Genomic DNA, 14,279 nt, shown 5'->3' with positions numbered 1-14,279 from the left:
CGGGCTTCTTACTGCAGTGGCTTCTCTTGTTGCGGAGCACGGGCTCTAGGCGCGCGGCTTTCAGTAGTTGCAGCACGCGGGCTCTGTAGTTGTGACTCGCAGGCTCATTAGTTGTGGCACAGGGGCTTAACTGCTCCTCAGCAAGTGGGATTTTCCCGGATCCAGGATAGAACCTGTGTCCCCTGCATTGGCAGACGGATTTTCAACCACTGCGCCACCAGGGAAGTCCTCAATAACTTCAAAAAGAGCAGTAATATAAACAGCATTCTCCAATCACAATGCAATAAAAGTATAAATTAATAACACAATTAAAAGCAAAAAGAAACTTTCACCTAGAAAATTTTAAAACTCTGTATTAAGCAACTCTTTGGTTAATAAGATAATACAAACCAAAATTGCAGAATTTTATAAAATAGCAATAATGGAAACACAGCTTATCTGAATCTATGTGATGCTGCAAAAGTAGCTGTTAGAAGAGAATGTATTACACTAAATATCTAGGTAGAATTAAACATCAATTTAAAAGCTACAAAAATAAAAGCAAAGCAAACCAAAGAAAGCAGAATGAAGGAACTATTAAAGATATAAGCAGAAATTAATGAAAATAACAGAAATTAACAGAAAAATAAAATAAAAAGAATAAATAAATCCAAATGCTGGTTCTCAGAAAAAAAAGAAAAATCAGTCAAATGGACAAACTACTAGCTAACCTAATCAGGAAAAAAAGGGAAAGAGCATAAGTATGCAAGATAAGAAATGACAAGGAGGAAATAACCATTGAAAGAGAAGAAAAATTAGGGCTTTCCTGGTGGCTCAGTGGTTGGGAGTCCGCCTGCCAATGCAGGAGACACGGGTTCGAGCCCTGGTCCGGGAGGATCCCACATGCCACGGAGTGGCTAAGCCTGTGTGCCTCAACTACTGAAGCCCGCGTGCCTGGAGCCTGTGCTCCACAGCAGGGGAGGCCACCTCAGTGAGAAGCCCGTGCACCGCAATGAAGACCCAACACAGCCAAAAATAAATAAATAAAATAAATTAAAAAAAAAAAAAGAATTTAAAGAGAAGAAAAATTTAAAATCTTAAGATACTACTTTTCACGAGTCTAGACAAACACATCTGAAAATGTAGATTAAATAGATAACTTCCTAGGAAAATGTTATTTACCAAAATTGACCCTAATAAATATAAAAAATTTAAACAAATTAAATAATTACTCCTCAAAAATTCACAAGGCCCAGAAGAATTCATAGGAGAATCTACCAAACCTTCAAAGCTACTTAAAAAGTTCCAGAGCATAGAAAAAAGAAACTCCCACATTATTTTTAAATAACTACATGCAATTTAAAGAAATCAAGAGGGAAGAGTAGTCTTTGACGTTTATCCACATATTTACCATTTCCGATGCTCTTCATTCTTTCCTGAAGATTAAAGTTTCCATCTGGTTCCAGGCAAGAAAAGGAGAAATAAGTGAAAAAGAGAGAAGTAGTGATACTTATAACCAGAAAGCAAAGCTTTTCGAGATATCTTTGGCAGAGTTTTGCTTATGTCTCAATGGCCAGAAAACTTTGATGTGATTTTTAGATGGGCACGTTGCCTTCCTAAACAAATTCAGGGTTCTGATGTTGAAGAAGACATGGAGAATGCTTATTGGGTAGGAAGAAAGCAGTGACTGCCACAGTCTACCCTTTTGGGTATCCATCCTTCCATATACAGAATATGCTCCCTCCCTGATGGGGAGAGTTCTGAAGTCTCATCCAGACACTGCGTGCATCTCAAAAGCCAGAGTCTCTATCCCATATGCAGTTTTCTCCACTTAGCCCTGATGTGAATCCTTATACAAAGTCCAGTAACCTACAAACCAAAAGCCAAGTTATTTTCCCCCAACATATCCCATATATAATATTGGAGAAGGAACAAAATTAAACTCCCACATGGGAAAGGGAAGAATGGGAAACACATCAAAGCTACTGCAAATATTAGAGCTATGGGCAAATACCAGATTCTGCTAGACAGGAGCAGCCAGGACTCCCTGCCGGACAGTAATTTCCTTACTCAGCCAACCTACTTTCTGGGAGGAACTTTTTCGACTGTGTTCCGTGGTCCAAGTTCCATCTGCTTTTGAGATGACTTCTTGTGCATTATCCTCTTTAACCATATCTGAAGTGTAACTTCGGGGTGGACGCCCTTTCTGTTGTGTGTGTTCGGGGGCCTGGGGTTGAAAAATGATAAGGTTTTGCTGGTCGGGTCCTTAAATTTTCATTTTTGGTGATATGATTCCCTCAAAAATGTTGTAGGCTTCCAGTCTATTTGCCTCTTCTTCAATCCTATGTGTGAGTAACCACAGCTGAAGCTCCTATGTAGCCATAGTCTGTAAACCTGAAAACCCTCCTCTATTACGTGTTGGCCTCTGTGCTCTGCTTATCCTTCTAGCCTTCAACTTAATGCTCACCGACTTGAGACAACTGGAAACAAAAGGCTCTAGGAGGAGGAGAACACTTTGCAGACCCCACTTCCTCTGTGGAGTGGTGATTCTTAAAGGAAGGTGCTTAGGAAAGGCCCAGGACACCAGTCTCATCTTCTAAGCTATTGCTTGGTGGCCACCACTCCTATTTGGAGAACAGAAGCAATGATCTTTTTCAGCCCTGCAAGTCTCCAAATTATGAGATGTTCACTCAAAGGAAATTTGCAGGCCCTAGCCAGAGAGCCTTCCTTAGTGAAGCGGTACTTCCTTACCATTTTTATTCAGCCTGCATAACTCTAGCTCATTGGTCTCTCTCAGGACTTTGTTGAAAATAGAACGAAGTCACCAGCACGTGCCAACATTCTGAATCATTCCAGCTATTTTCCCTAACACAACAGACTTGATTGGCATGTTCTATGGTATCTCCCATAGAAGAACAAATTGACCAAATGTTCCACCACTGCCTAACAAGGTCATTGGCATTCCAGTTTGTAACACATGTACACTCAGAACCCAAAAGCCCATCTCTACCACTCAACAAATCCACATTTCAGATTATATTACTTGCAGCATCCCAGTTCAGTATACTGAATTCTCTAAGTGATAGAACTGCATTTGGCTGCATTTAACAGAAACCCAACAAAGTGGCTAAACCTATAAGGGGTTTACTATTCTCATGTTACAAGGAGTCTGGTATAGGCAGTCTGGGAACTGGTACAGCTGCTCAAGGAATCAGGCTCCTTCTATCTTCTTCTGCCATCCTTAGTGTGTGTCTTTCGGCTTCAAGATCATAATTTGGCTGTTACTCTTCCCGCTTTGAAGGCAGGAAAAAGGGGTTTGGGAAAGGCACAATGCATGTGCCAGTTGAATCTGCCCTCTTTCTTTTTTAATCAGGAAATAAATCACTTTTCCAGAAGTATTACCAGGGACTTTCAGTAGTATCTTCTTGGCCACATTGCCACCCTTAGCTCCAGGGGAGTAGGGGAGACAAATATTTTTAAACTATGAATAAAAAGGGGGTTCTGTAAGTAAAGAAGAAGAGACTAGGGACCTCCCTGGTGGCGCAGTGGTTAAGAATCCGCCTGCCAATGCAGGGGACACAGGTTCAAGCCCTGGTCCGGGAAGATCCCACATGTCACGGAGCAACTAAGTCCGTGCGCCACAACTACTGAGCCTGCGCTCTAGAGCCCGCAAGCCACAACTACTGAGCCCACGAGCCACAACTACTGAAGCCCGTGCGCCTAGAGCCTGTGCTCTGCAACAAGAGAAGCCACCGCAGTGACAACCCTGCACATCGCATGGAAGAGTAGCCCCTGCTCACCGCAACTAGAGAAAGCCCACGTGCAGCAACAAAGACCCAACACAGCCAAAAATAAATAAATAAATAAATAGATTTATTAAAAAAAAAAAAGAGAGAGAGACTAGATATTGGATAATCAGTTAGTTCTGCCAGACCAATGCAAACCGTTTTACACAAGAAAAGGAATATCTCGGCTCAAGTAACTAAAAAGTCCGGAAGCTGTGCTTGCTTGATCCAATGGCTTAAGAAAATCACTAAGACTCTGGTTTCTCTTCATCTCTCCACTCTGCCTTCCTCCATGTCAGAATAAACTGAGGCTGATTCCCCTTGTGGTCCTCAGATGGTTCCCAAGGCCACAAGCTTTCTCATTCATGCCCAGTGGGAAATATAGAGTATCAGCATCCCAGCATCTGTAGCTGACATGCTCAGCCCATCATTGGGCTCAGAGGATGGAATGCACGGATTGGCTTGGCCTAGGTGGTGAGCTCCAAATCGACATCTAGGATGGAACCATTGCAGGAACTACAAGGATCGGATTCCCCAACGGAAAGTATGGTCTGTTGAAAAGGGGCCAGGGACCTCGGGGAAGGAGGTGGGGAAATGGATAATAAGAAGACAACCAACATATGTCCTTAGGGTAGCTAAAGAAGAAGGAGTCAGTCAGAAGGGGGATTAGTTAACAGTGGAAACACTGAAAAAAAGGAGGGTCTCTGAAGCGACATTGTCAGTGTTCATCTGAGTATTGGCTGGGGAGAGGGAGGTCTCATCCAAGGTCATATCCTGTCCAGTTCCAGTGGCAGATCCATTTTTACTGCGAGTGTCTTGGAAGCACACTCCTGCTATTCTCGGCCCCCCACTCCCATTCTGGTGCTCTGGTTCCAGCTCACCATGCAGCCTTCTGATTATATTTGACTTCCCAAGTTGTTTTCTTACAGGGAGTGAGTATCTTAATCAGAGACTGGAATGCTTGGCAATTCTGGTTCATGGTGTGAATTAATACATCAGCATTCTGATTTTTAAATTTGCTTTTTTTTTTTGGCTGCACTGTGCGGCTTGTGGGATCTTAGTTCCCCGACCAGGGATTGAACCTGGGCCCTCGGCAGTGTAAGCATGGAGTCCTAACCACTGGACCGCCAGGGAATTCCTCAGCATTCTGATTTTTACATTAATTGCTGACTCACTGTGTCAGCAAAAGCTCTTTTCTGAGCCTGTGTGGCTGAGGATCAGACCCTGAAGTCCTGGTGTTTCCAGAACATCTGACAACTTGTGAGTCTATTAGCAACAAGCCAATGGGTTTTCCTTGAAGATCCCCACATTGCATGTGTCCAACCCATTGTCTATTTCTTGCATACTGATTTGAGGTTTCCTAGAGTTCAGGGTCTTATGCTGGAATCCCACTGTATCATTCCTGTTGCTGGAATGATGCAAAGGCTGGGTTAGAGCTGATGCAAAGTTCTTTTTCATCTTCAGGATCTCTTGCTGTGAGCCTCATGACCTGCCTAGCTGCCCTTTTGATCCTACAGTAGAAGAGTCTATGCAGTACAAACTTGAATCTTACATGAACAGACACTTCACACAAGAGGATATTCAAATGTTCATATGAAAATATACTCATGCTCATTAGTCATAAGGGATATGTAAATTAAAATCAAAATGAGATATTACTACATACCCATCAGAATGGCTAAGATTAAAAAGACTTGGGAGGGGCTTCCCTGGTGGCGCAGTGGTTGAGAATCCACCTGCCAATGCAGGGGACACGGGTTCGAGCCCTGGTCTGGGAAGATCCCACATGCCGCGGAGCTACTAGGCCCGTGAGCCACAATTGCTGAGCCTGCGCGTCTGGGGCCTGTGCTCCGCAACAAGAGAGGCCGCGATAGTGAGAGGCCCACGCACCGCAATGAAGAGTGGCCCCCACTTGCCGCAACTAGAGAAAGCCCTCGCACAGAAATGAAGACCCAACACAGCCATAAATAAATAAATAAATAAATAAATAAATAAATAAATAAACAAACAAAGTCTTGGGAATTCCCTGGCAGTCCAGTGGTTAGGACTCTGCACTCTCACTGCTGAGGGTCTGGATTCAATCCCTGGTCGGGAAACTAAGATCCCACGAGCCACACGGTGTGGCCAAAAATAAAAAAAAATTAAAATTAAATTAAATTAAATTAATTATTTAGTTATGTATTTATTTATTTTTGGCTGTGTTGGGTCTTTGTTGCTGCACGTGGGCTTTCTCTAGTTGCAGCAAGCGGGGGCTACTATTCGTTGTGGTGCGTGGGCTTCTCATTGCAGTGTCTTCTCTTGTTGCAGAGCACAGGCTATAGGCATGCGGACTTCAGTATTTGTGGTTCGTGGCCTCTAGAGCGCAGGCTCAGTAGTTGTGGCACAAGGGCTTAGTTGCTCCACGGCATGTGGGATCTTCCCAGACCAGGGCTCGAACCCGTGTCCCCTGCATTGGCAGGTGGATTCTTAACCACTGAGCCACCAGGGAAGTCCCAAAAAATGTTTTTAAAGACTTGACAATACCCAGTGTTGGCAAGGATATGGAGAAAGTGGGACTCAACATTTCTCCTGGGAGTGTAAAGTGGTACAGCTACCTGGGAAGTCTGTTTGGCAATATGTATTAAGCTGAACATACATTTATCCTATATCCTGGCAATTCTACTCTTAACTATGTATGGAACAGAAATGCATACATATGCTCACCAAAAGACATATGTAAGAATAGTCATTGCAGCATTATTCCTAATAGTTCTAACTGGAAAATAATCCAAAAGTACATCAACAGTAGAATTAATAAATACATTGTGTTATATCCAAACCATGTTATACTGTAAAGCATTGAAAATGAAGGAACTACTACTGCTATTCACAGCAAACTGGAAGAATCTCATTAATATGATGTTAAATGGAAGAAGCCAGACACGAAAGACTATATATGGTATAATTCCATTTAATGTTTTTTTTTTTGTTTGTTTGTTGTTTTTTTTTAATTTATTTATTTATTTATTTAGTTTTGGTTGTGTTGGGTCTTCATTTCTGTGCGAGGGCTTTCTCTAGCTGCGGCGAGTGGGGGTCACTCTTCATCGCAGTGCGCGGGCCTTTCACTGTCGCAGCCTCTCTTGTTGCGGAGCACAGGCTCCAGACGTGCAGGCTCAGTAGTTGTGGCTTACGGGCCTAGTTGCTCCACAGCATGTGGGATCCTCCCAGACCAGGGCTCGAACCCGTGTCCCCTGCATTGGCAGGCAGATTCTCAACCACTGCGCCACCAGGGAAGCCCCAAGCTTCATTATTAACCCCAGCAACAATATCCAGAGTGTGGCAGACACCATGATTTCAAACTAGTCTCAGGGGTGGAATGTCATAGGTGGACTGACATAGGCCATTTCTAAGGTTGGCTGCCTCTGCCTGGACACCATGTCCCCTCAACCAAACACCCCTTCCCTGCCTGGCTAACCTCTAACTAATTCTTTGACAGTCAGTCCAAACACCCCTTCCTCAGAAAAGTTTTCCCCGACCTAGGCTCTCACCTCAAGCCTGGGCTGGGCTTCTCGCCCTGTTGCTCCCTCACTGCAGTAACTGCCCGGCGCCCCTCCATGGCAGGGATGAGCACTGGCTCGTCTCTACCCCAGGAGCTGGACCCAGGCCTGGTATATACATGCTCAAGGCTCAGTCACCGCTCACAGAATGGGTGAGTGTCCCTTCAATTAAAACTGCCACAAGTATTCAAGCCAGGTGGTCAGCGGAGCCAGGCCGTGGTCACTGGGTGCAGGAGTGGAAGCCACAGGGACAACTGCCCTTGCTGGGAGCATCCTCTCCTGTCACACTGCCACACGCCAGCTGCTCCTGGAGCAAAGCAGGCCAAGTGGGAAGGGCCTCCAGAGAGCAGAAGAAAGCTCAGTGTCCAAAGTAACTAAGAAGCCATGTATGTGAACATCAGGAGTGGGGAAGACTGACCTGAAGGCTGGGCTGTCCGGAGGCCTGCAGCGCATGCTGTAGAGCTTGGCTGAAGAGATCATTTGTGATAGGCGTCCCTGACTGGACGCCGGATGACATTGGGGAGGTCCCTGAGGAATGGCCCTAGAGACAAACCAGGGTCAAAACCAGGGTCAGTGCCACGCTCAGAGCCACCTCAGTCTCCCAGCGCATACCCACTGCTGTCACATCACGCCAGGGTGCCCCTGGGTGCCCAACGACTGCCTCCCAGCAGGGGCTTGCATGAGACAACCGCACAGAGGTGCCCCAAAGCTCTCTATGTGGGCAGGAAAGGTTCTGTTCTCTTTTGCTCCAGGGAGATGGAATGGAGGCCCCGACCTAGCCTAGGACCCAGCACTGGGAGAGGTGGCCTTGGAAGCTGGAGTGACTGTCACCAGGAATGCTTAAGCCTGTGATGTTTGGCCACTTTCAGGGACAAGGAAGGGTATATTATGTGACGGGAGGTTCTTCCAGAGTGCTGGCAGGAGTTAATCAGGCCCATGATGAACCCCAGACTTCTAAGCCCTAAAGGCTGGTGAGGGGAGGTCGCCTGAGCTGCAGCAGGAAACCCACCAGGGCTCCAGGTAGAGTTCGGCTCAAAGCAGATCTAGCACCAGGGTCAGCAAAGGTAAATCCATTCTACCACTGGGACCTTCTCCCTTAGGGGCCTGGCCTTGATCTTCCCGCCCTCTCTCCATACCTGGGTGCCAGGAGTTGGCGTGTGAGAGCTGCTCTCCGGAGTGCTGGCCAGGGCCAGGGCGGTGGCCAGCTCGCTCTGGGTGATAGGCCGGGGCCCGGCAGCTCCACTGTACCCCAGGGAAGCTGGGCGGGAGCTGGGTGTGCTGCTCGAGGGCGTGGACCTGGCGCTCTGAACAGGAGAGGCACCAAGAATCAGGGAAGCAGCCCTGTGACGTTCTCAGATGAACCCCACCCCCACTCTAGGAACAGCTCTTGGGGAACCTCCCCAAGCTGCCAGGTTCAGACAGCAATAGTATGACATAGCTGGGTCACCAAAGGGCCTCCGATCACCTCCCAGCTGGGGCGTGCCAGGTCCCAGGGAGGGGTGCATCCCCAGCACCAACTCCCCCAAATGGCAGGCAGCCAGGCCACTTACTGGGTGAAAGTCATCCTCATCATCAGAGAGCCCTTCAAACAGGAAGCCACCTGGAGGAGGGAGAACAGATTTCAGGAGGAAGAACAGAAAGGCACAGGCGCAGCTCCAGAATCTCAGCTCTAGTTACTCTCCAAATTCATATTTTCATCTCTCCCCTTGGAAAATTACAGGACAGATGCACTCCCCGACTCAAACTGAGAGTTCCCGAGGAACGCCCTCTGCCAGCACTATACATAGCTGCTGAGTAAAGCAAACCCCTGGACCACTGCCCGCTCCCCAGGGGGCCTGCGTTCCACTGTCCTGGGGCTCACTTGGCATATCCCGGTATGAGCTGGAGGGCATGCCCCGGAGGAGGAGTCGCCCCTGTGCTGTGGCTACTGGCTGCCGGCAGACTTTGAGCCTTATGGCTCTCTCTGGCGTGGCAGCTTGCACACTCACACACTCACCCAGACCCACACGCTCCCCTCCCCGTAGGGACAGCCCGGGACCCGCAGAGCCATTTGCACGCACTTCCTGCGGCGCCGCACACTCCTCACTCACCCAGGCTGCATCTAATCCTGCGCCCCGCCACTTGCGCCACGCTTCCTACCTTTCCAGATAGCAGAGTATAAAATATATTTATAATTTGGTATACAAAATATCAATTTGCAGAGACGTGGATGGACCTAGAGACTGTCATACAGAGTGAAGTAAGCCAGAAAGAGAAAAACAAATATAGTATATTAACACATATATGTGCAATCTAGAAATATGGTACAGATGAAACTTTTTGTAGGGCAGTAATAGAGACGTAGACATAGAGAATGGACATGTGGACACGGTGGGGGAAGGGGAGGGTGGGACGAATTGGGAGATTAGGTTTGACATAAGTACACTACCATATGTAAAATAGATAGCTGGTGGGAATTCCCTATTTTCTTGAGAACTAGGATTCTCAGTGTGGAAAAGGAAAGAAACATGTAATATACAAAAGGTTACATAAACTCCTGTAGTCTTGAATTTGAAGTAGCAGTATAAATTATTTCTATTTCTATCTTTATAAACATAGATCTATATATAGATATAGATCTAGGTCTCTCCCTAGCTCTCTCCACTGAAGCAGCTTAGAAATAAGGACCAATCCAGTAGAAATAAGCATCCCTAGTGCCCAGATTGTGGTCTTGAAATTCAATTTCCCACTAAAACCCATCTGAGCTTTTCATTTTTTTTTATTCCCCCCCACCCCCCGTCCCCTTTAGAGCTATCAGGCTCTAATCCAAGTGTAGAGATGTATGCTCAGGCTATGAAGCTCAATACTTTGAGAACTGCCCTGAATGCTCAATTTGGCCCTGGGTTAACCTCAGCCTGTTGGATCCCTAGAATCTCTGGTTCATTGAGGGGTGAAGGTTTGTTCACATGTGAACCTGGAAATGCAATTCAGTTTGGACCTCTTAGTGTACTGTACCCTTTTTAAAAAAATTTTTTTTAAAAATTGGGGTATAGTTGCTTCATTTATTTATTTATTTATTTATTTAAATTTATTTATTTATTATTTATGGGTGTGTTGGGTCTTCGTTTCTGTGCGAGGGCTTTCTCTAGTTGCGGCAAGTGGGGGCCACTCCTCATCGCGGTGCACGGGCCTCTCACTATCGCGGCCTCTCTTGTTGCGGAGCACAGGCTCCAGACGCGCAGGCTCAGTAATTGCGGCTCACGGGCCTAGTTGCTCCGCGGCATATGGGATCTTCCCAGACCGGGACTCGAACCCGTGTCCCCTGCACTGGCAGGCAGACTCTCAACCACTGCGCCACCAGGGAAGCCCCACTTCATTTATTTTTTATAAATTTATTTATTTATTTTTGGCTGTGTTGGGTCTTCGTTGCTGCACGGGCTTTCTCTAGTTGCAGTGAGCAGGGCCTACTCTTCCTTGCAGTGCGTGGCCTTCTTACTGCGGTGGCTTCTCTTGTTGTGGAGCACGGGCTCTAGGCGTGCGGGCTTCAGTAGTTGTGGCACGTGGGCTCAGTAGTTGTGGCTCATGGGCTCTAGAGCACAGGCTCAGTAGTTGTGGTACATGGGCTTAGTTGCTCCGCGGCATGTGGGATCTTCCCGGACCAGGGCTCGAACCCGTGTCCCCCGCGTTGGCAGGCAGATTCTTAACCACGCACCACCAGGGAAGCCCTATAGTTGCTTTATTTATTTTTTTAATAAAGATTTAATTTTATTTATTTTTGGCTGTGTTGGGTTTTCATTGCTGTGTGAAGTCTTTCTCTAGTTGTGGCGAGTGGAGGCTACTCTTCCTGGCGTTGCACGGGCTTCTCCTTGTGGTGGCTTCTTTTGTTGTGGAGGACGGGCTCTAGTTGCGTGGGCTTCAGTAGTTGTGGCACGCAGGCTCAGTAGTTGTGGCTCGCGGGCTCAGTAGTTGTGGTTCGCAGGCTTAGTTGCTCCACGGCATGTGGGATCTTCCCGGACCAGGGATCGAACCTGTGTCCCCTGCATTGGCAGGCGGATTCTTATCCATTTCGCCACTGGGGAAGTCCCCATCTGAGTTTTTTGAAGAAATGGCTCATTGTTGTGTTTGGGGCAGGAAATGTAGATGAGCCTGGAACTCTTGTCATGCCAGATAGTAAGGCAATGATCAGAAAATTTTAGGTTAAGTGCTAAACTGCCTCAGCCACAAGTTGAAGAGGCTCCACTGTGATGGTTACCATGGATTTCAATATAAGCAAATGCAGGTAAATATATTGTGGAAAATGGGAGCCATTTTGGAGAAGAAAGGTAAAATTATAGAGGAGGGGAAGACTAGAAAAGAATATGTAGGGTTGAATTGGAATTTGAAGTATTGGTATTAGAACATATGTAATAAAATATACTCCAACAAAAATTAATGAAAAAAAGAACATATACATGTTATTTCATATATGTAACATATATATGAAACAGAAATATAGATGAATGGGTTTTTGTGTGTAAATATGTATTTCATAGGTCTATCCACTGAGAGGAACTGGAAATAATGACATCTCAGTGACAATAAACACACCCAGACTTGGATTCTAAATATTATTCACCACTAAAAGGAACCAAAACTGTTTGGATTAATGACTGATATGACAAACTTTGTGAAAATCTCCCAAATAATTTATGAAAACAGCAGTGAGGTGATCAGTCTCCACCTACCTGGGACAGTTGATGAAATTTAAATTACATCTGTGGATTAGATGGTAGAACTGTATTAATTTCTTGATTCTAATGGGTTGTACTGTGGTAGGTAGGAGAGTGTGTCCTTGTTTTCAGGAAATAGCCACTGAAATATTTAAGGGTAATGGGGCATCATATCTACAACTTGCTTTCAAACAGCTTGGGGATGGGGGTGGGAGAATAATATATATAGAGAGAGGGTGAGAAAAAATGATAAGGTAAATGTTATAAAATGTTAACAGTTGGGGACTTTGGGTGGTTAAGAGGGAATTATTTCATACTATTTTTGCAACTTTATTGTAAACTTGAAACTACTTTAAAATAAAAATATCACATTCTCAAAGACAATCTGAGCACATGGGGAAATATTCAAGTTAAGTGAATTATGCATTAACATATGCAGTATAATCTAAATTTTGTTGAATACAAAATTTATTTAATTCAATAAAATTACATTTTTAGAAACATTAAAAAAGTTAGCAGTTGTCATCTATTAGTGATAGAGCCATGTTAAAGCAAAATAAATTTGGAGGACTTATGCTACCAGATGCCAAGACCTACTCTAAAGCTACAGAAATCAAGTTGTACGGTTAGTGGCACAAGGATATGAAAATACATCAGTCGGACAGAATAGAGTCAGAAATGGACCAATAGATAACAGTCACCTTATTTATGACAAAGCTGCCAGTAAAATTCAGTGGGGATGGGATTAAAAAAAAAAGTAGTTCTCATCAATTGATACCCTATGAAAAATAAGAATCTTGATTCCTATCTCACTTTATACATAAAAATTAATATGAAATTAATCATAGACCTAAATGTGAAAGATAAAATTTACAGAAGAAAGCATAGGAAAATATCTTCATAATTAGGGCAGAGATTTTTTAAATAGGACACAAAAAGCTCTACCCATCAAAATAAAATTTCATAAATTAGACTTTCAAGAAATTCTTTAAACATCCCATTAAGAGAATAAAAATACAACCCACGAACTGAGAGAAGATATTCACAATATACATTTTTGACAAGGACCTACATCTGTTAAGTTCTTAATTTTAGTGACAGTACTTCTTATTTCTAAAAGTTCTTTTTGGTTCTTCTCAAATCTGCCTGTTCTTTTTTTATCATGTGTTATTCTTTCTTAAAGTCCTGATAGCTTCTTCAGTGACTTTAATAAATTTTTTCATGCTTATTTTACATCTCTTTTTTAATTGACTTCCTAATATCTAACATTTTTGGTGTTGTGACTTGTTTGTTCTGCTCTTTCTTGTTTGTTCTGCTTTCTCTTCCATGAATATTTGTTAATTCTTCTTGTGAAATCTTCAGTTTAGCTTTCTTCTTTCCTGTTGGATGGCATGAGTTTTGGTAGTGTTGCTCCAAAAAGGATTTATATTTGCTTTACCAAGAACCCCAGGACCAATTTCTTTTAAGCATACTTTTTTTTAAAAAAATAAATTTATTTATTTATTTATTTATTTATTTATTTATTTATTTATTTATTTTGGCTGCGTTGGGTCTTCGTTGCTGCGCACAGGCTTTCTGTAGTTGCAGCGAGCGGGGGCTGCTCTTCATTGCGGTGTGCAGGTTTCTCACTGCGGTGGCTTCTCTTTGTTGTGGAGCATGGGCTCTAGGCATGTGGGCTTCAGTAGTTGTGGTCGCGGGCTCAGTAGTTGTGGCTCACGGGCTGTAGAGCACAGGCTCAGTAGTTGTGGCACATGGGCTTAGTTGCTCCACATCATGTGGGATCTTCCCGGACCAGGGCTTGAACCTAAGTCCCCTGCTTTGGCAGGCGGATTCTTAACCACTGCGCCACCAGGGAAGTCCCAAGCATACATTTTATTGTATGTAAATTATTTCTAAATAAAGTTGACTTAACAAAACTTGAGAAAATACCTAAGATAACATTTTGAGGGACATCCCTGGCGGTCTAGTGCTTAAGACTCCATGCTTCCACTGTAGGGGGCACGGGTTTGATCCCTGTTTGGGGAACTAAGATTCTATATGCCACACACCATGGCCAAAACAAAACAAAGATAACACTTTGAGCATGCTAACTTAATTATTTTGTTTTATTTTCATGTCTTTAGTTTTTATATTTTTTATTCATACAGATCTGGTTTTTGTTGCTTTCTGTAAAAGAATGAACTGGATTAAAAATTTTAAATTGTAGACCTCAAGTGACATGTTATTTGCCTTTTTCCCCCTTAATAAAAAAGCAGACCAGCTAGTCAACCTCACTCACCCAAAAGTCACTG

General features: G+C 44.3%; 1 long non-coding RNA gene across 1 annotated transcript; it reads right to left on the bottom strand.

Annotated features, from left to right (window-relative positions):
* Positions 1-1,416: 1,416 nt before the first annotated feature.
* On the bottom strand, positions 1,417-9,050 carry LOC137760101 (uncharacterized). The gene is made up of 4 exons (XR_011073240.1): positions 8,851-9,050; positions 8,437-8,604; positions 7,719-7,841; positions 1,417-1,435 (listed from the first exon to the last, which is right to left on the bottom strand). It is a non-coding gene; the product is annotated as an uncharacterized lncRNA (long non-coding RNA).
* Between the last annotated feature and the right edge of the window lie 5,229 nt (positions 9,051-14,279).

This window comes from Eschrichtius robustus, chromosome 1 (genome assembly GCF_028021215.1).
Source record: "Eschrichtius robustus isolate mEscRob2 chromosome 1, mEscRob2.pri, whole genome shotgun sequence".
Lineage (NCBI taxonomy): Eukaryota > Metazoa > Chordata > Mammalia > Artiodactyla > Eschrichtiidae > Eschrichtius > Eschrichtius robustus.
Note: the sequence above shows the minus strand (reverse complement) of the source record. Positions and strands in the feature narration are given on the sequence as shown.